Source organism: Nycticebus coucang, chromosome 14 (genome assembly GCF_027406575.1).
Source record: "Nycticebus coucang isolate mNycCou1 chromosome 14, mNycCou1.pri, whole genome shotgun sequence".
NCBI classification, from domain to species: domain Eukaryota; kingdom Metazoa; phylum Chordata; class Mammalia; order Primates; family Lorisidae; genus Nycticebus; species Nycticebus coucang.
The window spans coordinates 52,363,784-52,388,348 of NC_069793.1; the positions used below are offsets into that span (position 1 = coordinate 52,363,784).

The following is a 24,565-nucleotide window of genomic DNA, read 5'->3' on the forward strand; positions in this document are numbered from 1 at the left end:
ACTGCAACCTTCAACAGTTCAGAAGCCCAAAGCATTTAAAGCTGGACTGTTTAAGGAAGGAACATGAGTCCTAATTGTTGTCAAAAAAACAACTTTTGTTGACACTGTCTGGCAAAATCAAGAAAATAACATCAAAAGTTACAGGCCATGTGTCAGCAACTGGAAAAATAAATTCCAGAGACAACAGAGCTGAAGAAACACATCAGCACCTGACCAGAAGATAATACCGAGTCAGAAAAACACAGACATGGATGGCTGAGTCAAAAAGTGACCAGAAAGAGTTGGATTCTGGAAGTGAAGAAGTTTTAGAAATGCCTTAACTGACTTACTTGTTTTGTATACATACAAGAGTGATCAGAAAGAAAAATGTTGGTCAGAAGTCTAAAAATATTTTTTTCAGTAAATATAAAATAAAAATTGTAAGTGATGGCCAACCATTGTGCCACAGTTGAATCAACAGCACTTTTTCTTTCTTGAATGTACATGAATAATGGCACATCTTATAATCAATGGTGTCATAGATTTGATTTTTTTTAAATAAACAATATCTGAAGAGCTGCCATGTGGGGAGGGATTAGAGCCATTCTCTATGGCTTCTGGATGCCAGGAGATAGGAAGCCAGCAGGAGGAGGTGTACAGAGATGGGATGGATTCCCTCTGGTGTACAAATCCAGCCTGGACCACCACAGTGGGAAAACCCAACACTCAACGGAGTTGATAAGGCTATCCCAGCCCTGTAGTTCCAAAGTTTTATGAGAAGGCTTTCTCACCATGAAGGAAAGGGTGTCCCATCTTGCTTCACTGTACACACAGGTGTTTTGACTGAGTCATTCTCTTAAAAAGTCACCACTTACAGGTAAAAGCCACTTGGAGAACAGCACTGACCGGGAAGTCTGAGGCAATAAGGAGCTCTGCCCACATTTGTGCTGCAAGACTCCTGTGGGCCAATTCAGAGGAATGGGCCAGAAGAGAAGAGGCTACCTGTGTGCCTGGTGCTGTGACAGGTGTGCTATGCCCATTGCCCCATATAATCCCACAACCACCCTATGAAGTAAGTAGTATCACTCCCACTTCACAGATGAGACACCCAAGGCTCAAGGATAGTATTCGGCTTGTCCAGGGTTTACAGTGACTCTGAAAACATGTGGCCTGGGACAACACGCTTCCAGTGAAGAGGACCCCCGAAGTCTTGGGTGGCAGAATGAACACAATGAGCAATCAATGGATCAATCAATGGATCAATCAATGAATGAACTGACTTGGTCCCTTACCAGTAGCACTGATGCTTGGACAAAAGAGAAAGCAAACCAATTTCAATGCCCTGCCCTTCCCCCATCAATAATTCCCACAGGCACTAAACCCATTCCATTTGCCACTTGCAGGAGCAATTTATTCCATTACATAAAGGGTGTCCCTGAGACATATATGGCAGAGAACGGGTGCCAGTCAGCAGTTCTGTTCAAATGTCAAAGCTTTAAGTGCACCAGGATCCCGTGCTGCCTGGCTACCAGGTTAACACAGAACAGGCGGAAGCTGAGCTCGGCCTTTATCCACCTGCTGTGGCCAAGATGCCCAAAGGGCCGGTAGTCAATCAACCCCCTACCTGTTCCAACTGCCCAGGCCCACCAGTGTGCCCAAGCTCCCTCCTCGACTGGAGAAGAAAACTCCAAGGTACATAGGAGACCCACGGCAGGAGCCCCCTCCGGTGAATAATCAGGTGACAGTGAGACCACAGAAGGGAGAGAGGCAGCATGGCTCTGGATGCTGGCACACGGTGCTGAGAGCAGTGACGCCTATCAACCAATTCTCACAGGTGCTGTTCCTTAGGAGGAGGGGGTCACCTGGTTCCTGCCCTCCCAGCTTTACTGTTTCACCCACATGCCGGCAGGGGACCCCTGCACCCACCTGCTCCCGGGGTGCCCCCAGAGGGGCTCAGCACCCCTCACTCCTGTGTACACGCCTCAGCCCGGCCTCGAGAAGTGGGAAGTATCAGGGCAGACAGCTTAGGCTGCTCTGAGGAAGGAGTGGAACTGATACTGTTGTCGACACCGAGCACAGGGCCACCAAAGCTTGGACGAGCACACTTGGTGGCACAAGGTGCAGGGAGTGACAGATGTCCCACACTCTAAGACCCTAGGTGGGAGTTCCGAAATAGACCGCCCTCCTTACTAACTAAAAGTGCTTCACACACCAGCTCCCTTCACTAAGAAGGCTTTGTGGCAAAGAGCCGGACACAGACAAAGCTGTACTTGGGGGCCAGCCTTACTGTCCCTACTCTGCTCCCCAAGGCACTCCCCAGTCTAGGCAAATGGAGCTGTCTAGTCAGTGTATACGGTCCAGAGCACAGAGGGCAGTGGGCTGAAGGACAGAACATTCCTCTCCAGTGGCTCCCCACTGGCTGCTGGGTTTGACCCCACTACTGCAGCACCACACCCCCACACTCAGAGCCCTCCACACCTCAGAGCCTACCCAATTCCAGCCCCACACCTCGGCCAGGTGCCACCCCGAACAATCCCCACATCTCTTTGTGACAGGACCTTTGCCCACCTCTGCCTATGGAAATCCTATCTAACTTCCAAGGCCCAACCAACAAGCTCTACCTCCTCCAGTAGTCACCCTTGATCCCCTCAATGGGCGACTCTGTGGACATTCCATATGCTATCTGGGCACAGGCATCAGTGGGCCTGTCCAATGCACCTCCCTCCGCAAGTTAGAAGAGTGCTCAGCTTCCATCAGTCATCACATGGCCCCCAGAGCAACAGCTGCTCACTGAGCGGTGAGCCTTGGCCTACAGCTCTCCCATGCCCCTCCGCACTCCATTTAGGGATTCCCTCCTCCACCTATTCCCAGCTGACTCCACTCAGACCCAGGGTCCCACAGTCCATTCTCTCAACATTCAGCCCTCAGCTGACAACTTATCAGAGATAAACTCTTCTCCGTCCACACACATCCTTCCCAGTTAAATTCTATACTTTTAACAAAGGCCCTCTGCAGACAAAGACTGAAACCAAAAGTGAGAATTCTGAGCCCCAAGGTTCTGGGGGAGGTATTTTTGATAAGTAAAGATCTTGAGCCCAAAGTTTGCTAGTGCCACAGAGCACATTTCCTAAATTCAAAGAATTCTTTGTTGGAAGAGGGGGTAGGAAGGTTGCAAGACGAGCAAGCGCCACAACCTGGTGGCAAATGGTGCAGAGAGCGGAGCCTTGACTTTGGCCTGGCTGGGTGACCTGGACCAAGGAACACACTTCTCTGGCTTCCACTCAGCATTAAGAAGCTTCTGAGCCTAGTTTCTCCATAGGTAAGAAGAGGTGGCAGGGATGAAAACCAGATGACCCACCCAACCTGACATCCCAAGGTCCCGTGACTCATGCTGTCTGCCTCCTCCTCCCTCCTGGGAGGTCAGCGTCATGTGAAACCAGCCCGGTTCCACTCCCTCCTCTCCTCAAGCCCCACCTGAGTCCAAAGGGAGCTCTGCGTGAACGCGGGCCTCACCGGCTGCCAATGGAAGGAAGGGCAGTGGGGGGAGGGTATTGGGTTCTAAGGGCACAGAAATGCTACTCTCATTCACGACATCAGTCTCAGCTTGGGAAAAAAAGTCAGCTGGTTGTCTTCGTCTTCACTTCCCTGGCCTACCTTCTTAAGAGATCACAACTGCCTGCTAAAGTTAAGTGCTGCTCTCAAATCAGGACAGATAAGATCTCTCCACCTAGATGGGAAGGGTTTCATAATGGGCACAGCACAAGAGTGATGAAGAATTAAACTTGGAGGCAATCTAAGCTGTATTGTGCAGCCACGCCAATTAAAGATCTTTAAAAATAGCTTCTTTCCTCTCATGCCGAAGATGAAGTTTCAGCAATAAACAGACATCTGCTAGGAGCTGCTGAAGACAGACAACATAAATGCCCCAGGAAAGCAGCCATCAACAGCCCAGAGTGCCCTGCGGGCACCGACAGCATCCTGCTCACCAGCGGGATGAGAGGACCCGGAGCCCAGAGGAGGAGGGCTGCAGGGGTTGAAGGGCAGGAGGGAGGTGACATCAAGAGGCTAGGTGGGCGGGGTGGAGCCCGGCTCCCCACAACAGGAGGGGGTGGTGGGGCAGAGAACACCTGAGCAAAGTGGAGAACTGGCTGCCTTCTGCAGGGAAATAGAAACTAGGACCCTACCTAAGAGGGTTTCCAGAGCATTCCATACCAGTGTCAATCATTCTGGAAATGGGTCACTCCTGATGAGAGGAAAAAAACTGACACTTGATGGTGTGCACCTGTACAAAGCACTTCCAAATATTTTGATTGCATCTCCAAATCAATCTCAGAGAAAGGCATAATTACCTCCTACTTATAGGCGAGAATACTAGGCTCATTATCTTGCCCAAGGCCTCATGGCTAGATTTAGAATCCCAGCACGACGTAGCACTTTGGTTGGTGGGTTTTGCCTCCATCACCTGCATCTATAATGAGCCCCTGAGGTTTCTTCTCAGCACCCAAACTGTCTGAGCCCACAAACCCAGCATAAATGGATTCCTAAAGGAAAGAGCTGGCAAAGTTGGTGGAGGAGGAAATAGAAAGGCCTTGGCCAACTGAAATAATGGCTGGTCTTCGTGGCCCTGTGCGCCTGTTTCTTCACATCCAGGTCACTTCCCAGGAGGCCTGAGAAGAGCAAAGGGGAAAACCAGCACCAGAATATGACTAGCCTAAGTCTGGAAGTATCCACAGGGGACTGTGGGTAGTGACTGCTGAAGAGATGAGAACTGAGGGCTGTGAGACAGGGAGGAAGGGAGACACCCATTTCACAGAATTCCCTCTGGACTAAGTGAATATTTACCATGCATCTATGTAAGTGTGGGGGGTACGTGCACGGACATGTGTGTGTGGAGTGAGCACCATGCATCTATGTATGTATGTGAGCGTTAGTAGGGTGAGTACCAGGCACCCATGTATGTGAGGTGAGTACCATTTACCTCTGTGTGTCTGTGAAGGTGAGGGCCAGGCGCCCATGTGTGTCTCTAAAGGTTGAGTACCAGGCGCCCATGTGTGTCTGTGAGGGTGAGGACCAGGCGCCCATGTGTGTCTCTAAAGGTGAGTACCAGGCACCCATGTGTGTCTGTGAGGGTGAGTACCAGGCGCCCATGTGTGTCTCTAAAGGTGAGTACCAGGCACCCATGTGTGTCTCTAAAGGTGAGTACCAGGCACCCATGTGTGTCTGTGAAGGTGAGTACCAGGCGCCCATGTGTGTCTCTAAAGGTGAGTACCAGGCACCCATGTGTGTCTGTGAGGGTGAGTACCAGGCGCCCATGTGTGTCTCTAAAGGTGAGTACCAGGCACCCATGTGTATCTCTAAAGGTGAGTACCAGGCACCCATGTGTGTCTGTGAAGGTGAGTACCAGGCACCCATGTGTGTCTCTAAAGGTGAGTACCAGGCACCCATGTGTGTCTGTGAGGGTGAGTACCAGGCGCCCATGTGTGTCTCTAAAGGTGAGTACCAGGCACCCATGTGTGTCTCTAAAGGTGAGTACCAGGCACCCATGTGTGTCTGTGAGGGTGAGTACCAGGCGCCCATGTGTGTCTCTAAAGGTGAGTACCAGGCACCCATGTGTGTCTCTAAAGGTGAGTACCAGGCACCCATGTGTGTCTGTGAGGGTGAGTACCAGGCGCCTATGCATGTCTGTGAAGGTCAGTGCCAGGCGCTCATGTGTATATGTGAAGGTGAGTACCAGGCGCCTATGCGTGTCTGTGAAGGTCAGTGCCAGGCGCCCATGTGTGTATGTGAAGGTGAATAAGAGGCCCCCATGCGTGTCTGTGAAGGTGAGTACTAGGAGCCCATGTGTGTCTGTGAAGGTGAGTGCCAGGCCCCCATGTATGTATGTGAAGGTGAGTACCAGGCGCCCGTGTGTATATGTGAAGGTGAGTAACAGGCCCCCATGTGTGTATGTAAAAGTGAGTACCAGGCACCCATGTGTGTATGTGAAGGTCAGTACCATACACCCATGTGTGTCCGTGAAGGTGAATAACAGGCACCCATGTGTGTATATGAAGGTCAGTACCAGGCGCCCATGTGTGTCTGTGAAGGTCAGTACCAGGCACCCATGTGTGTCTGTGAAGGTCAGTGCCAGGCACCCATGTGTGTCTGTGAAGGCGAGTACCAGGCACCCATGTGTGTCTGTGAAGGCGAGTACCAGGCGCCCATGTGTGTATGTGAAGGCGAGTACCAGGCGCCCATGTGTGTCTGCGAAGGTGAGTACCAGGCGCCCATGTGTGTCTGTGAAGGCAAGTACCAGGCGCCCATGTGTGTCTGCGAAGGCGAGTACCAGGCGCCCATGTGTGTCTGTGAAGGCGAGTACCAGGTGCCCATGTGTGTATGTGAAGGTCAGTACCAGGAACCCATGTGTGTCTGTGAAGGCGAGTACCAGGTGCCCATGTGTGTCTGTGAAGGCGAGTACCAGGCGCCCATGTGTGTCTGTGAAGGCGAGTAGCAGGCGCCCATGTGTGTATGTGAAGGTCAGTACCAGGAACCCATGTGTGTCTGTGAAGGCGAGTACCAGGCGCCCATGTGTGTCTGTGAAGGCGAGTACCAGGCGCCCATGTGTGTCTGCGAAGGCGAGTACCAGGCGCCCATGTGTGTCTGTGAAGGCGAGTACCAGGTGCCCATGTGTGTATGTGAAGGTCAGTACCAGGAACCCATGTGTGTCTGTGAAGGCGAGTACCAGGTGCCCATGTGTGTCTGTGAAGGCGAGTACCAGGCGCCCATGTGTGTCTGTGAAGGCGAGTAGCAGGCGCCCATGTGTGTATGTGAAGGTCAGTACCAGGAACCCATGTGTGTCTGTGAAGGCGAGTACCAGGCGCCCATGTGTGTCTGTGAAGGCGAGTACCAGGCGCCCATGTGTGTCTGTGAAGGCGAGTACCAGGTGCCCATGTGTGTATGTGAAGATCAGTACCAGGAACCCATGTGTGTATGTGAAGATGAACATTAGGCACCCATGTGTGTATGTGAAGGTCAGTACCAGGCGCCCATGTGTGTATGTGAAGCTGAGTACCATGTCTGTGTACATATGTATGGGTAAATAGTTGTGTGTATGTGAAGGTGAGTGACATGTTAAGAAATCTCAAGATGTCAGGTACAAGTTAATAGACTCATCCAACCTGGACCATGCCAAAACTTCTGGTTCCTTGGCTGGGGCAACCCTGGAATTTAGAAGCATCTGAGGTTTTGTGCAGTGCCTCCTCTTTCCTCACAACAGCAATGCTTTACATCTCCAAGCAAGTGGCCTCCCTGACGCCCCAACTGTACAAGCCTCACAGGACATCCCCTCAGGAAAGATTTTGACTGAATCCTCTCCCTGGCAGTGCTGGAACAGGTCTTCCTGATCTCCCGGCCTGCCCTTCTCTTCTGCTATTCCTTTCATCTGGCTACCAGATACCCCCTTTATCTTGACTCTTAGCATCTTTGCATCAAATTATGCAAAATATCCCAGCTGTCCTGCTAATGGAGCAGGCAGCACCCTGAACTCTAGACACAGCCCCGTGATGCCCTTCTGCCCCTCTGGTAAAAGTTGACCAGCAGAGAAGTCAGCACCATGTCCCTGGCAGACCCTAAACCCATTCTCTTTCACTAAAATGGCTCTCTTTAGCAATCAAAGGTCCACATGACTTCCTTCCATGAATTTCTTCATCCTCCCCTGTACCTCTTTCTCCTGACTTTCAACACAAAGTTGGAGGAAATATCCTGAAATCCTGCAAATCTTCACCAGATTCAGTCCGTACTCAGACAAGGGGCCAAGGCCAGCCATTTAGAGTTATGAGAGCAAAGAAGTAGTTTCTGCGCCTCAATGCGTTGATACTACAAAGGCAAGGTCAATCCAGGGTGTTCTCAGACTCCCACTCCCTCTTCCACCTCCTGTGCTGGGTATGTCAGAACCTCGGGGCTGCAAACAGCCCACACACCTGCTGTTGCAGTAGCCCAAGGACATAGGGCCACTGTCCAACTCCTTGTTGCCCTCCCCTTGCTGCCAGCAAAAAGGGCATCTGCACCGGACATCCGCTCCTGCTCAGTGGCAGAGAAAAACCCGAGTCCCAGACCAACAGGAAGTACAGCTGCTGTTCTGACGCCTGCTCTTACCTCTCTGTTTTACCAAAAGAATTTCAACCAAGGCTTGTAAGGAGTGCAGGTGCCACAAGCTATCAGGATAGCCACTGGGAGGTGGGGAGCAAGGTGGCAGGAAATTACCCTGACCCTAAGGGGAGAGAAACCCCAACCCAAGATTGGATTAACAAGCTGTGGTATATGTATACCTCAGAATACCAGTCAGCCTTCAAAAAAGATGGAGACTACATTTTTTGTATTACCCTGGATGGAAGTGGAACACATTCCTCTTAGGAAAGCATCATGAGAATGGAGAAGCAAGAATCCAAGGTACTCAATTCCAACACGAAGGCAGTAGATGATCTAATACAAGGGGTGGGATACGGGAATGAGGGAGCGGGGAGAGGGGATGGAGGGTCACGTGTATGGCACACCTCTTCGATGTGGGACATAATTACAAGAGGGCCTTTACCTAACAACCCCAATCAGTGTAACCTCATTCTTTGTACCCTCAATGAATCCCAAACAACAACAACAACAAAATCCCAACCCTAAAAATACCAGCACTATCTTCATACACACAGCTCCCTGCAAGACACCACTGCGATGAGACCGTTTTCCTGTGAACTGTAGTAATGTCTAGATGCACAGACAAGTCCATTGTAATCACATTTAAGAAACAATATGTACCTGGTCATCACAAAAGGTGTATCCCATTCATTTGAGATGTAGGGATGGACACTCTTCTACAGCTGTCAAAGAAAAGAAGCACCTCAGAATCAGACCCCAGGTTAACCCAATCTGCAATGAAGGTTTGTTTGTGAATGAAAGGTCTGTGCTGCCTACCAGCGCTGAATTTCTGAGGCCATGTGATCAGAGCCTTAGAAAGGAGGAGCCTTATCAGCCTAGACCAGCCCTGCTTCTACCTGTGGGGAGGGTGGGGGAGGGAGGAGCCAGGGCACCCCGAAGTGAAGTGAGCTGAGTGTCTGGTCATCAGGCACCTTCCTCAGAAGATGAGACAGGCCACTGGAGGCTGCTACTTTGCCCTGCCTGCCTTTTTTGAACACAGTGTGTTATTTTGTCTTCTGATAGCTCAGCCTCCCTGAATAAAATATCAAAATTGACAGCCTAACATTAAAAAGGTTTCACTTTGAAAATGGCAAGGAAGGAGGAAGAATAGAAAAGAGGGTAAAGCTACACGGGTTTCCTATCTTCTCATCTCCTAAACCCCAGCTGGCTTCATTTTCTAACTTTCAGAGAATCGGTTATGTTCATCATGAAAATAATAATCAAAGCAAGTCTGTGGCTTTACCTGCACATATAACTATACCCCATTATGTGTTTAATTTTGTCTACCCACTACACATCAGTTGAAGGGAATATTCTTTTTTAAGAGGAGAAAAATAAGTATTTGAATTTTCTATTATAAAAAATACTTTTACTATAAAAATTTTGGAAAATATAGTAAAAAGTAAAAGATAAAGAAAAAAAAAAACAAAACTCTAGCACTGCTATCCAGAGAGAAAAACTTAAAATTGTATTATGTTTCCTCCTAGTGGAAAAGGCTTTGTTTTTTTTTTTTTTAAATGGCAATTTAAAAAATAAAATTAGACAAACAAAAAATACCAAAAATCAATAATTCACCTCTTCCTTTCTAATTCTCACCTCTCTAACAGTGTCTGAGTGCACCGGCTAAACGCAATACCAAGCGGAAGTGAAGATAGTGGTCATCTGTGTCTTTTCCCTGGTTTGCACGCAAGGCACTCACTATGTCTCTGTTAAATTAAATGCTGGCTTTTGACTTTGTCATCCTGAAAACATGTCCATTTTCTAAATGTCTTATGTATCAGAAATGGGTTCTGCATTTTGTTGCCATCTGTGTAGATGATCACATGATTTTTCTTCTCATTCCAATTAAAATGATTGCATTTATTTTTTTTTAAAGACAACAAAAGAAAAACAAACTTTTTAGTTTGAGGGCTGTTCGCAGGGGAGGAAGGGCCTTTCCTGGGTGGGCAAAAAGACATCTACCAACGTGCCTGGCCGCCTAAACAGATCTGGCAAGTAAACCAGATGTGAAGTTCACTGTCAAGAGAAGCAAGCACATCTCTCTCTTCCCTCCTGAACATCTGGTTACCTTCATTTGGTTGCTCACAAAGGTGCCAGTGGTGATGCTATCTCTGCCGAACAAATTCAGGCAAGATGCTTACAGCTCATGTATGTTCGTTTTCCGCCACGATCTGCCCCAGGGGCAGAGGAATAGCAATTTGAGAAAGTGTACACCATTGGTCCCAGCCTGAGGGAGGTGAGACGAGGCTCTTGAAGGCACAAGGCAAGAAGCATTGCCCAAAAAACATGCAGCGATCTTCACCAAGCCCGGAGCCACATGCCTGAGTCGTCACTTGGTCATTACTGTAGTGGAATTCATGCTTAGACAGAAATGACCTCAGTCCCCGTCAGCTCCACATGTGATCTCGGGAGGCCAGTTGCTGATCAGGGCACAAGCGCAGCTGGCTAGGCTTCCCACCACAAACTAGCGCAGCAAGGACGAGCGCAGCAAATAGTTCTCCTATTATCTCAGGATGTTTACAGACTGACGCTCGCCGAGGAAACATCCGCACGAGAGCAAGTCATCTTTTTTTTAAACCTCTTATCTAAGTCATATGAACCCACAATAGTGTTCATTCATTCAGAACACATTTCCTGAGCGACTATGACACAACCGGACAGATGCTCACTGAGCCCGTACTCTGTCCCGGACACACACAGAAGCAGACTCTACTCTCAAGGGGCCACTCTCTAGTGCAGGAGATAGGCTGTCTAAACAAGGGGAAATTGGTGATTAAGGGATGGGGGGTGTCTTTGCCAGATTAAAACAGGTATAAAAGGACTAATAACCAAATACAGCACAGAGATTGGAGACTGATTTGAACCATCCAATGATCAAGGTCGTTTCTGGGATGATCAAGGGTATCTGCTGCTGATTCTGTTCCATGCAATATGGCAGTGTGGTTATGCAAGAGAATGTCTTTTCTAAAAGGGATGCATCCTGGATTAGCATAGGGGCAAAATGACATGACATTAGAGATTTGCTTTGAAAAAGGAACAGAGGCAGAGAGAAAGAGATAGGAAATCAGTCTGGCATGGCCTTGATAACTGTGGAAGCTGGGTAAGGAGTATATAGGATCCATTATACTATTCTGTTTTAGTGTGTTTGAAAATGTTCAGAATATTTTTTGTTAGAAGACTGCTATACATCATGGCAGATACCCTAATGGAGATACATGAAAAGCTAAGGGAATACAGAAGGAAGAGCAAGGAGGATTCATGAGAACCAGAAAATAAATCTGCCAAGTTTATGAGCATGTTAAATGCCATTTCATAGTGGGGTGAGAAGACAAGTTCACAAATAATTACAATTTAAGGTGAGGAGTAATAAGTACAATAGTCTCCTCTTATCTGAGGTTGGTATGTTCTAAAACCCTCAGTGGAAGCCTGAAACCTCAGATAGTACTGAACCTTATATATACTGTGTTTTTTTCTATACACACCAGACATAGGATAAAGTTTAATTTATATATTAGGCGCAGTAAGATGTTAACAACACTGATTATAAAATAGAACAATTATAACCAAATACTGTGATAAAAGTTATATGAATGTGGTCTCTCGCTCTCTTGAAAGACTACAATATTTCAGACCAAAGTTGATTGTAATTGAAACCGTCGATAAGAGGGACTTTTGGAGACTGCACTATATGGCAGAGGAGATGTACATACCAAGTCTCCAGAGTTCAGAGGATAGCCACAAGGCTTTCTTGCCTCCCATAGCATTTAGGTCCCTGCACACAGATCCAACTCACATGGACAGAGGTAGGAATCCAAGCTTGGTCGTTCACTAGCTGTGTGTTGGGGGCAAATTGTAACCCCTCTGAGTCTCAGTTTCCTCATCTGTAAAATGGGGACAACCAGCCTACTTCTTCAGAGGGCTAATATGGAAAAATAATGATATAAAGAACGAAAAGCCTCAGCATAATGAACATTATTCTCTTGCCTAGCTCTTTGAAGAACAGAAACCATTAGCCCTCAGAGGACTTTTAAGATTAGCAGTGTACAGCCCAAACCTTCTTGTACCCATATCACATCCCACCCGTCTAGCACCAAGGCTTTTCACCAAGAAGGCGGGCCCTCTACTCTTTGGCAGTGAGGAGTAAAAGGGCAGGCCTGTGGCTAGGAGGCAAACTCAGGTGAGGGTATGAACATGGGTGGAGAGAATAGAGACACACTCCAATATCAGATAGTATCTGCTGCTCCTCGCTGCTCCTGGGAATGGGCCTCCAATGGCTACAGCCACAACCAGCCATGGTCCATAAGCTCGTTTATACTAAAGTATAATTGGTTAGTATCAGGCTAATCATGATTTTCTTTTGGAAGAGGGGATAAACAGAAAAGCCAGAGCCTTGGGTCTAAAGAAGGAAGGGGGGAGGGATAAAAGTTATGCTATATTTTTATAAAAGTAGTTAAGACGGTGGATTTTAATTACCCCACAACCATAACTAGTATACCCCAACACCTGCCCTTCATAAAAAAAAAATCCCACAAAACTAGAATTAGTCCAAAAGTTGAGGTTATTTCAGCTAACATCGTCCTCCTAGGCTATTCCAGAAGCCAACTCTCAGAGGCGAGGCCCAGGCAATGGTGGCAGCAGGCTTCCCCCCCAGATAGCACCCAGACACCAGCAGTTAATCCCTCCCATCACAACACAGCCAACACTCCCCACCACCTTGACTAGAAGATAGGGTTGATAAAGGATTTTCAGGTTGAACAGTTCCACCGTTTTGCCAAAGAAGCATCCCCTGAAATGCTGGTTGACAGAACCTTTCAGAGGCCAGGAGGCCCTAGTCAGCACTCAGGGGTTCATGATCCTGCGTTCAGCTGGTCATTTCCCACAGCCACAGGCTGCAGGAAGAGCTCTGGACTGCCTCAGACACCTGCTACGTGATCTTGGGCACTTACCCTACATAAGCCTATTTCTGCATCTCTAAAATGAGGAGGGCAAAACTCTCAGTTTTTGGAGTCACCATGAAATTGGCTGCAAAAGTACCACAAAACAAAACAAGGGCTGCCCAGCAGGCACTTAATAAATCTGTCTCTGTCTGCCTGAAAATGGCGCGCTCTTGGTGCAGCAGGAGTCTCCAGAAGACCGGACTGTGCTTCCCTAGACACTGTGGCCCACTTGTTGGGTCCACTGTTCTTGGGGACTGGTGGGGGAAGGTGAGGTGACACGGGGGACAGTGGTGGTGCAGGTGCCAGGGAGCCCGGGCAAGCTAACATCTCCGGGTCAACATCCTGCTGGCTTTGGACTCCCCAGCACAGGAGCGTCATCCTTCACCACAATCAGTGAGCAGGCTGACAGCAAAGGGACCTGCACATCCCTGCAGGTCAGGTGGGGATTGGGGGGTGGGGGTGGGACAGCATTGCTTCCAAATAAAAGTCTTTCTGCTTTAAGAGGCCAGTCCCCAGAATAAACAACGTGGAAGGGGCACGCATTTGCTCTGGTTTCAACACCACTCTTCCCCATCCAGTAAAGGCCATTGCCCTTCTGTCGGTGAGTCTGGCCTTTTAGAAAATCAACCCCACCTGCTCGCGCCCTGGCAGTGGTGGCATAGGCTGCGAGCAAGACCTCACTCTCCTCGGCGCCAGCCAGGCAATCGCGGCGCGTTCGCCCGGGTGGGGGTGCTCCTGGTCCCGGGGGAGCGCGACGCAAGGAGCAGCTTTGCAGCCCCTCGGACCACCGCCACGGCCACGGCCTCGGACTCGGTCTCAGCCAGCAGCCAGCCAGGCCACTGACATTTGGCCCAACTTAACTTCCTGTTATTAAGGAGGGAGGGGACTAAGGGAGGGGGGAACGGGGCGCCCAGTGAAGAGCTGGGGAAGGACGCGAAAGGCGCAGAGTCCAAATCCTGGGAAGCAAAGTTTGGGGATGGTCTTCTGCCCACTAACAGGCGGCCACTACTGGTGCTTCACTCCCACTCCGTGTTGACATTCTGGGATTTTCTAGGCTTGGAATCGCGGGGTTTGGTCGTTGGGGCGGACAGAGTAAGCGGTAGTTCAGGGTGCCGGGGAGATACTTTTATCGCCTTCTAATTGGTTCAGAGAATGACCAGCGCCGCTCTGGGCTTTTCAGCAGCTCTACCTGCTCCCCGTGCGCCCCGCGTGGTAGGTTTGAAGTGGCTGATGCTGCCGCCGCACCTGACCCTCCCAGGGGCCGAGCAGGGCGCAGAGTCCAGCCTGAGCTGGCACGGTCTCCACCCGCGGCCGCTGACCCGCCGCCCTCCCCAGAGCCCGAAGTCGCCCCCGCCTTACCGAAGGTGGCGCGGACCGCTGGGCGCGGGGTCGGCGTCTGCCTCCGCCTCGGCCACGGGCTTAGCGATCGGACCCCGCGAGCAGCTTGCTGACCCGGGAGCGAGCGAGGCTGCCCAGCGCAGGCTGAGTCGGCCGAGCGCCTGCTGTTCTGCTCGGCGCGGCGGATCGCGCTGGGAAACGCCCCGGTCGGCGGCGCGGCCAATGACAGCGCAGCGTGGAGTCCGCCCCGCCCCCGCGGGGCCGGCTGTCACCGCCGCCTGCCGCCGGCGCACGTGGGTTGTAGCCCGGCCCAGGGCGCAGGGAGCTGCCAGGCGCTCCGACCCGGACCTGCGCAGGTCGGAGACCAGCCGAGGGGCCATGGGAGAGGGACGTAGTGACGCTGGGAGATGAAAATCCTGGTGTTGCTATGCTGGTGTCAAGGGAGTCGGCGAAGGCTGGGCCTGACGCTCCCTGACCCAGGCAGCTGAGTCCCAGCGTCCCCTTTTAGATATGGGAACTGTATGCGCCCTGTGAACCGCCCTCCTTGCCTGTCTTCTTGACCACCCTGAGCTTCAGTGATCTGCCCTGAAACTGATAGGATCTTCTCCTCACCAGGCCTGGCTTTGCTTAGGATAAAGCTGGTGGAGAGAGGGGCCGTGGTGCAGACCACCTGTGTTAGTTACCTTGGTCAGATCACCCAGACACCCTCCTCTCTTGGCTGTGGGACAGCTACCTTCATCTCTGCTCTGCCCACATTTCCGGTCGCCCGTGCTCCTCATTGCCCCAGAGAGCACCATGCACAGACCACAGCGAATGTGCCGGCCAGTGAGGAATATGTGCAAACTATAAATACTGTAACCCCCTGCTCTGGTAGCCAGTGATCGGGAAACAGGGATCGCCATGAGCAGGAGCTATGTCTGACACATTTAGAACCCAGAGCCCATCAACGGGCTTGGCCCAATGTAAGCACCAAAAAATGTCCTCGGAACTGAGCCGAGCCAGGAGGAGGGAAGCAGGCAGGCTTGGGCAGCAAGAAACAGAATTGTGTGGCTCCAGGCTGTTGGAATCTCCCCAGCACCAGCCCACCTTCTGGAGAGACCACATTCCCTTGCCAGGCAAGTGCACACAGAACAGTTTGCCCCTCAAACCTGGAGCTTGTTTTGGCCTTTTGGGTTTTTCCAGGGCTGTCCTACCTGGAAGCTCTCTTGGCATGCTCAGAAGTCAATCAGCTTCCCACGGATGAATTTTCCAGCTTAATCTGTCCATGCTCAGTTTTCAAGACCTTGGTCAGCAGGGACGCACTCCACTGTGATGGAACTCTGCCTGTGATGGCCACTGATGGAGTGCTCACCCCACAGTCTCTCGTTTTATTATCAGTCCCTTTTATAGATGTGGAAACTGAGATCAGTGAGGTAAAGCAACTTGTCGAGGTCCCATGGTTAGTAAGTAGCAGAGCCTGCACTTGAGCTCACATCTATCTGATTCCAGAATCTACATGCCTAACCTCTATGTGCTGGGGCCTCTACAGCCCTCCTCATGCCACTGGAGCCCTGGCCAGGTCAAGTCTATCCCTGAAAGAACTGCACTGGGCTTGACACACTTCCAGTTGATCTAGACATTCTGTTGAATTCAGGCATGGGCACTGTAAGGAAGAGGGGACCCTTCTAGGATGGCCTGACCTTATTTGTGGAATGATATAGGAAACCCAAGACAGTGAGGAGCTTCCAGAAACAACATTACTCTGCCCCCAGCTTGACTGCACTGGATATAAAGCTCTTGCTACCAGCCTGAGCCTAAGACACCATGTTGAGGATGGAGATGGAGACAGAGTCATTCATTCATTTAGCAAACCCTACTGTGAACTAAATATGGTTCCTGCACTCATGTAACTTCTGACACAGCACATGAACGATCAGAAGTACACACTGCTATGGGAGCTGTATTCTTTATTACTTTTATTTTTTTTCTTTTACAATTGCCATCACCTCACCTATAGCACAGTGTTCTCCCTTCAGATTAAAACAACCCAACACTATTTAAGAAATACTGTGGACCACCAAGTTTAGCAGAAATAGCATTGCTCAGCACAGAAGTTTCAGCAACTCTAAACTTAGAACTTACCAATGCATTCCCAGAACCTCTGCCTCTCCTCTCCTACCTACTCCCAACGTTTCTAACTCAGGGGGCTGAGAAAAGAAAGACCTTTGCTGGGTGGATCTGAGGGCAAAGACATGAGTTCTTTTTTGGATGTAGGGCAAGCTAGGGACTGAGGGGGCTAACTGCATGAAGGGAAAGAAGCCTGGTGATGTCTTGAGCCAGTGGCCAGAGCTTCTCCCCACCTCACACAAGCCACCCTTTCAGGCATTCTCCCTGGGGGAGGAGAGGAATGGGTTCAGGATGTCACAACCCCCTTCCACCGGACAAAGCAGTCACCATAGGTTGACCTGGTGGACCATGAGTGTGCCTGGGTGCTTATCCAGCTCAGCTCTTCAAAGAGAAGGTCATGCTGCAATGTTTAGGTAAACCCTAGAGAAAATATTTACCTAGTTACTTATTTAACAGATTTAAAAAATGAATAAATGGAGGCTCAGAGAGAGAAAGGTTCTTGTGAGGGTTACAGAGTGAGTTGGGGGTTCCAGGTCTGCAATGCCCCTTTTTGGCTCTTAGCGTGTACCAGGCACACTCAGCAGCTCAATAGTCTATATTTAATAACCACCTCTTCCCAGGCCACTTTTCCAGGGTGCTGCTTGTGGAGGTTGTCTGGGAGATGCAGATGGCCACTTAGCATCAGAGGGAGGAGGAGAAGGAACACCCAGATTCATCCCTAAAAATATCTCCATCTCAGACGGGAGCGATGGCCTCCGCAGCACCATGCCCGCCTTCCTCTGAGGGGCTCCAGCTGGTGCCGCCGACATTCGTTTTGGCGTCAGCAGTTATCCACCTGATGGCATCCTGAAAGATCTGTGGGGGCTGCAGATCTGGCTTCCTTTTATTTCCAGCCTAGCAATATGCTTGAAGAAAGGTCAGAGTTGAACTAAGTGGATTCCCAATGGGGAAGTTTTCTGTAGTGAAGGCAGGGTGCCTTTCCAGGTGTCTGAATGGCAGGGAAAAGCATTGCAGTGAGCTCAGGACCTTGTCTTCACTTCCATATTTTCCAGGGAAAGGAAAAACAGCAAGTATGGTTCTCACAGGCTTCTTCCCCAAAAGGCCAACAAAGGTCCTTGGTCTTCCGGAAGGAACTGAAGGGTCAGTATCTTGATAGAATCCAGTGACCTCGTTAATTGATAAGAAGAGACTGATTGGCCCCAGGCCACTTAGGGAGCTGTCTTTGGAGAAGGACTTTCTAAAGCACAAAATGGAAACATTTGTACATGGGGAAGACAAACCTAGCAGTGTGTGAGAAGCAAGATTCCTGGAGCCTTGTTTTAGTCCTTTATCATCTCAACAGGCCTCAGAACTGTATCCTTTGTTCAGGGATAAGACATAAATATTCTCAAGGTCGCTGGAAAGTCATCAGGCCTACCACACTTTTGGTGGCTTCTCCAGAGGCTGGGGAAGAAATGGCATCTATTTGGGACCTGCCAGAGTCAGTGATGCCCTCAGAGGCACCCCAGCACTGTGGGGGATATGTGCATGTTGGCGGCCATGGGGAGAAAGTCAGCGTGGGGAGCTGAAAGCTGTGGCTGCAGACACGAGGCAACATCCCAGCCAGATGTAACAACCAGAGCAAATAGAGACGGAGTGCAGAGCAGTTTTGCAGAGGACACAGAGAGATATAGTAGTCCATATGTAGTCCAGCCCCAGCCCCAGATGGACTGTGGACGTATAGACACACACACATTTTTCCCAAAGACAGTTGTGAAATCCAAGGGTATGATTTTGGTCCCCAGAGACCCAATGAAGACTCAAAGCCCAGAGCATCCTTATGGCAGGCTGGGTTACAGCCTGGGCAGATTACTTACTGTCCATACAAACCTAAAATCCGCTCCAGAACTGCTGTAATTAAATGGAGCTTGGGAGGCAGCTCCCAACTTGTGCTCCTAGAGCCTACACAGCATCTAGCTAGACACACAGATAGGAATACTCTTCTTGGTTCTAGTCCATGGAGGGGACTCACTCAAGTTCATCTATCTATCCAGCTAACACATAGCCATCCCAGAAATATGTGTCATAGCCAAGCAGTCACTAGAACAGACTGAAGTCAAGATCCCTGAGTCTGAATCCCAGTTCTGCCACTTCATCTGTGTGGCCTTGGGCAAGGGACTTAAACTCTCTGTGCAGCAGGGTCTTCATCTATAATAGGGGAATAGGAATGGGGAGATACACACGGACAGCAGCTTCGGGAATGTGGCAAATGATATCTAAGGGTTTTGTTAGGAAATAAATTTGGGATGATACCAGTAAGATGATAGAGAATTAGAGTCTACAAGAGGGAGCAATTCTTCAACAATTCCAGATCAGGGACCTGGCTGATTCCCAGCACCAGATTGTGTGTGGGTGGTACCTCTCAGCCACATTCTGAGGTTGGCACTATTGTCATCCACACCTTAGGGATGAGAAGATGAAATCTTGGTGAGATGAAGCCACTGGCCCTCAATCTCCTAGGGTCCAGCATCCGATAGAGCAAATCTGACCAGTTGTTGTCCAAGCCGTACTCTTCTCACTTCCCAGTACTGCCTTCCCAAATCTATCCAGGGGGCTGTGGGACAGCAAGGAGCCAGTGGCCCATTCTCTGGGGACTGAAGGGAGCAAGCGGGAAGACTTCAGAGAGTAGGCACCCATTCCGCTGAGCCCTGGGAGAGGGACAGCAGGCAGGAGGAGGGCATGTGGGGAGTGCTCAGGGAGCAACTGAGACATGCAATCAGAGATGAGGTGCTGAGCCGGGAGCAGTGAGCGTTCCTTCATTCATTGAGAGATGCTGTTTGATGCCTGCCATGTCCCGTGCACTGTCCTGGGAAAAGGGGATGAAGCAGTAACTAAAACATGAAAATAACCTAGAGAGGCAGACAAGAACCATACTGGGCCCTGTGGTGGCTAATTTTTTTTGTGAAGGAGGGAGTTAATTGGCTGGCACCTCCACTCTCTCTCGTTTTGGTAACATCCCCCACCCTCCTGGCTATAAGACCGGGCACAGCTCCCAGCCCTGGCCAACCAGACAGCCCCAGTGGTTACCAGAGCAACAGACATGCATATGGCGCAAGCAGAATTCTATAGAAATGGATGAGAGAAGCTCTCCCTTTCCCTGGAAGTTAGGGCTACCAATAAATTGATCCTTGTGCAATGGAAGAGACCTGATCACAGTAGGAGGGACAGAGAGTCGTGGAACTAAAGCCTCCAAAGGTAAAAGCTCCAGCTACCTTTCTTAGCAATTCTCTCCGCTCTGCCCTCCTGTGTGATGGGTTTGGCCTCAGGCTGGTTTTTCTCATAGTAGCAAGTTCCAACAGCTCTCATTGCCACAAGCTTCCTTTTCCCAAAGAATGTCTCTGACCCAGCATTCCGAGCAGGAGTCCTGAGATCTAGTCCCATTGGATCGGGTCATATGCCCACTTGAAGCCATGCCATAGCACGAGGAAGGGAACGTGCTGGTTTTCCATGTCAGTCAGGGCCCTCCCAGGGCTGGGGTGGGCTGAGCAGCCTGTGAGACACACGGGCTGCAGGGGAGGAGTGAACGCCTGAATGAAGGTGGAGTACAGCTAGGAAGTGAGAGCAGGGATCCATGGTAGGTGCCAGATAGGGACAGCAGACGCCTTTGCCTGCCATGTGTGCCAGTGGCTTCCTGATGCAACATCTCTGGCTCCGCCTGAGGGTTCCTTCATCCTCAGCAGCCAGCTCCGTCCATCCACAGGGCCAGCACTGGCTATTTCACCATGGGGAAAGGTAGGTAGGTAGGTAGATAGATAGATAGGCAGATACATACTCGCTCATTAGTGGATGAAGTTTCTCTCCAGTTTCCCACCTCTTGGGGGAATATCTTGGAGGTGGATTTTATATATATATTCCCAGAGATCCCCAGCAGGATCTGGGCCCAGGTTCCCATTGCAGTAACCTGCTCCTTGCTCCACCTGATGGGCTTTCTCCCTGTCACCTCCCAGTCCCTTATCGGTGCTTCCTGGGATTATTTCCCAATAAACTGCTTGCATTTAAACACTTATCTCAGGAGCTACTTTTGCAGGAACACACCCTAAGGCTTGAGCAGGGGTCGGGCCACATGAGGCAGTGTGATTGTATTTGTTCCCGTTTTGTTTTTTTTACTTCAAATTAAGATATGTGCAGTGTGCATAGGAATTTGTTCATAGTTTTTTTTTTTAAACTATAGTCCGGCCCTCCAACGGTCTGAGGGACAGTGAATTGGCCCCCTATTTAAACAGTTTGAGGACGCCTGGGCTAGAGGGTCAGCCTGTCTGCCCCCCAGGACATTCAAACCCAGCAGGGGAGCCAATGTGGTGTCCCACACTGCGTCCTCAGCGCACATCACCGGCACTTGGCAGGAGTCAGTGATGTCTGTTGACGGAACAAAAGCAAACTATCTAAAAACAAATACACGAAAGTTTACCAAGCAAGGTGTTTGTACCACTTACTGCTATTTCTTTAATGGGCCTGAGCCCCAGCCACACACCTGGGCCCACATGTACTCTCGGGGTGAATGCCCCGCTTTCCTCTAAGTTCAGTGCCTTTTGTCATGGATAAAACTGTTTCATGAAATCAAATTCCTGCCTTCTTCTCTAATGTCTCTCTCCTAGGTGCAGCTGAGGTGGAAAGGGAGTACTTAGGGCGGCCCAGACTCTGATCAGTTCAGAAGGGGTATCCTCCTTCTTGTCATCTGAGGGGAATCTTCAGGGGCCTTCCAGCCGTGACTGTCACAGAGCTGAGTTTACAAAATAGAGAAGCCCAAACCAGCTTCACAGGTCAAGTTCTAGTGAAGAGTTCAGGTGCCAACGACTTGGGTTCCCACCTGTGTGCCTCCCTAATGGTGGTACTCAGAGGGAGTCAGTTGACGGGAAAATAACCCTCACTTTGTCAGGTCAGCATTTAGATCAGATGAGATAACGTTCATCAAGGCTCTCCATAAACGTTAGTTGCTTTGCCTCCTATTTGTAAGTGTGGTGGTTTTATGTTATAGGAACTTGCTAAGTGAGAACTGTTTCCCTGGATTTCTTTTCCTGCATGGCTCCGAGTTAGAACCGGTCATAAGGGCCATGTGCGTGAGATTCGGAAGCAGCCTTTGTGCTGGAAGGTCAGTGGGGCACCAGCCATGCTGCAGCCCAGGTGTGCTGTCGGCATAGGGAAGTAGCCAGGCTTCCTGCAGCCCTAACTCCAGCAGATTCTCTTCCTTCAGTCTGGCCACATGCAAGGCTGGGTGCAGGGGCACCCATATGATGAGCTTGCAAACCCTTTTACAGGTCATGGCACGTTCAAGGTTAGAGGTGGTGAGGGATAAATGTGACTTTCACCTTCTCTCAAGAGTTCTGGTTTGTCTGAGCTCCAGCTGACTCTTGGTTTGCTTCCCTCCACATCCAAGATTTTTTCTCACCTGACAACCCTGTGAACTTACAGCAACTTCAGACGCACCAATAAACACTGGGGCAACAGCCTCCCATAGATCCCTTCTCTAGCTCCCACAGTTGTGTGAGCTCTACTTCCTATGACAATCCCTTATTCCATGTCATATTAACCATCCTGCTTCCCTGATCCGACCTCCACTGATACAGTAGATAAATAAAAACTGCCCCTTCTCAAGAGCCTACCAGGGGCCTACCCTGTTTCCCCCAAAATAAGACATCCTCCGAAAATAAGACCTACTTACAGGAAAGATAAGATGTCCCCTGAAAATAAGACCTAGCACATCTTTGGGAGCACACCTTAAAATAAGACACTGTTTTATTTTCGCGGAAACAGGGTATATACCACCTTATTTAGCTTCACAATATCCTCATAGGAGACTAAGACTATTAACCCCATTTTACATGTGGGGAAACCAAAAACCAGGGGGGTTAAGTCCTAGTAAGTGACAGAACAAGGATTCAAACCCAAGTGCCCATCTTATTAACCACAAAAGTGCTGCAAATGTGATGTGTACATATTAGAAATAGGAAAGATTCTCAGACATATCCATTTAAAATGTTTAAGACTCAAAAAAATAGCAATAAAAAGAGTAGGCCATCCCAAGAAAGAATGAATGAATTACAGGTGCACTGGTCCTCAAGCAAGTGGCGTGTTGGGCACACTGGTTTAGGCAGTGACTTAAGTGCAAAGGTCTGATCCCTCTGTGTACAGCCAAGTCTGAAAAGAAAGTTGGCTTCTGGCAGAAAGAAATGCTATAGTTGCTCCTCTGCACAGTTTACCACTCAGCATCCTCCCACTGGCCAACAGTCTCTGACAATCCAACTGGGAGAAAAATCAAAGAAGCAATTGAGTGAGGCCTGCTCTGGATGTGTGCCCGAGAGTCACAGGATCCCAGAACAAAGTGGGAAGGCACAGGCCACAGTAGCCTTCTAAGAATGCCTGAGAGGCCAGCCCTCGAGGTTTTCCAGAGGATGAGGGAAGCATCTTACAACAAGGCTGTGGCTGTCCTGTAGACAGCAGAGAGCAAAGCAAATTTATGTTGCACGGTCCACTCTAGGCAGAGAAGGAAGAATGGGACTAGGAACAGGGGTCGAGGGAAGACCAGGGAAGAGAGCGCGCAGCCCTGCTCCACGGGGTGCAGCTGGGCTCTCCATCCATCCCCATCCCTCCTGGGCTCGGCCTTCCTGCTTGGTGTCCCTTTCCAAACGGTCCTCCCTTTTCCTCTCCACCCAGTAATGACTGTCACTCCCTTTGAGACTGTGTTACAAGTCACCACCTTGAAAAGTCTTCCTTATTGCTTCAGTCCAGGCTCTTTCTATGCTGGCAAACAGACTCACCCATGTCCCTGTGAAATTTCACATCCTCTCTAGTTTTTTCTTACATGCTTATGGCATCTCCTTCAGAAGTGCCCCACCACAAAAATCTTTTTCCTCCTGATGTTAAAAATTAGTATTATCATTTTTAAAAGATCAGAGCTGTGCCAAATAAAAATACAGATATTTTCATCACCCAGAGATGTGGAGCATTCTGGTATTTTTCAGTTCATATTGAAACCTGCACCTAGGAAATCTTGGAACTGAAGGAAGCAGGATGAGAGCGGGGTGAAGAGTTTGGGCTTTCTACTTAGATTGGTTTGGGCTGGAATCGCAAATCTAGATTTATCTCGGATGAATTAGTCTTTGTGAACTTCAATTTTCTCTGATATAAAACGGAGGTAGTAAAGTTCTTATAAAGTTGTTATAAGGATTAAAAGAGCCGCGCAAAATCCACCCAGCGTGACATTTAAAATCACCATTGTATGTGAATGGTAAAATCCACACAACAAAAAATTCATCAAGAGTGTTAAATCCAGTGGTGTTTAGTAAATTCACAATGTTGTACAACAGTCCCCATTGTCTAGTTCCAGGACATTTTTATCACCCCCAAAAGGAAGCCCCACGCCCATTAAGCAGTCACTTCATTCCCGTTTTCTCCTAGCCCCGGGGACCTGCTGACCTGCTTTCTATCCATGGAAAATCATTATCTTGTATTTTCAGCCTTTTTCTGTCCTTTAGTTTTTCCTGACAGCTTTAATCAGAATCATACTTCTCTCATCAAACCAAATTAAATGAAAAAATAATAATAATAATAATAATGAAAGCTACAAAAACATGTAAAAATTACTGGACTGGCTCTTGGAGCCACTGCCCTCTTGCCACCAAACTCCTTAAAGAGTGATTGATCCACACCCACCCATGCTTGTTCTCTCTGCATCCTCCAGTCTCACCCACCCAAAACCCTAAAACCTGGCTCTTATTAGGGTGACAGTGCCCTCCTAAAGGCCAAACTCATGCTCTACTTTCGGTTTTCATCCTGCTTAATTTCTTTGCACCCTAGGACACCCCTCCTTCTTGAACATCTCTCTTCCTTTGTTTCCAGAACACCTATGGTCCACCTCAGTTTCCCCTGCTGTAAGAACTTCTCTTCCTGCTCTTCTCCCCCATCTCTCCCTGCCACACCCCTGCTTCATGTAGACAGCTATCATGTGGACACTGTGGACCCTGCAACCGCTGGCTCTCTGCCAAATTCCAGATGTGCAGACG

The 24,565-nt window shown here is 49.4% G+C and overlaps 1 protein-coding gene across 10 annotated transcripts in view; it reads right to left on the reverse strand.

The window, feature by feature from the left end:
* MICAL2 (microtubule associated monooxygenase, calponin and LIM domain containing 2) overlaps positions 1 to 14,574 on the reverse strand; it is a 231,702-nt gene extending 217,128 nt beyond the window's left edge. For all 10 annotated transcript variants that reach the window (XM_053560668.1, XM_053560664.1, XM_053560667.1 and 7 more), the window contains exon 1: positions 14,442 to 14,574. The gene's annotated coding sequence lies outside the window, so the exon portion shown is untranslated. The remainder of the gene's footprint in view (positions 1 to 14,441) is intronic.
* Between the last annotated feature and the right edge of the window lie 9,991 nt (positions 14,575 to 24,565).